General features: G+C 41.8%; 1 non-coding gene across 1 annotated transcript; it reads right to left on the bottom strand.

Moving 5' to 3' along the window:
- Positions 1–231: 231 nt before the first annotated feature.
- On the bottom strand, positions 232–338 carry LOC130952787 (small nucleolar RNA R71). Its single transcript, XR_009074963.1, has one exon. It is a non-coding gene; the product is annotated as a small nucleolar RNA R71 (small nucleolar RNA).
- Between the last annotated feature and the right edge of the window lie 246 nt (positions 339–584).

Raw genomic sequence — 584 nt, 5'->3', positions numbered from 1 at the left:
GGCCTTCCCCACGAAGACCCAAATCAGTTTATTTCTAGTTTTTTGCAAATTTGTGACACCGTGAAAACAAATGGAGTAAACCCAGAGGTGTACAAACTCATGCTCTTCCCGTTTGCTCTGAGGGATGGAGCAAAACTATGGCTAGATTCTCAACCAAAGGACAGTTTGGATACTTGGAACAAGGTGGTTACTGAGTTTCTCACAAAATTTTTCCCACCAAAGAAGCTGACTAAGCTTAGGATGGAGGTTCAGACCTTCAGACAGAAGGATGGTGAAACTCTATATGAAGCTTGGGAGAGATACAAGCTACTGACTAGGCAATGCCCTCCAGACATGTTCTCCAAATGGACACAAATAGACATATTTTATGAAGGCTTGGGTGAAATGTCCAAAATGTGCTTAGATAATTCTGCAGGAGGTTCATTGCACAAGAAGAAGACACCAGAGGAGACTATTGAGCTTATTGAATTAGTTGCTAGCAACCAATATTTATACTCCTCTAACAGGAATCCTGTGAACTCTGAGGCTCCTCAGAAGAAGGGTGTCATGGAAGTGTAAACTCTTAATGCTATTCTTGCTCAGAA

Source organism: Arachis stenosperma, chromosome 9 (assembly GCF_014773155.1).
Source record: "Arachis stenosperma cultivar V10309 chromosome 9, arast.V10309.gnm1.PFL2, whole genome shotgun sequence".
NCBI classification, from domain to species: domain Eukaryota; kingdom Viridiplantae; phylum Streptophyta; class Magnoliopsida; order Fabales; family Fabaceae; genus Arachis; species Arachis stenosperma.
Note: the sequence above shows the minus strand (reverse complement) of the source record. Positions and strands in the feature narration are given on the sequence as shown.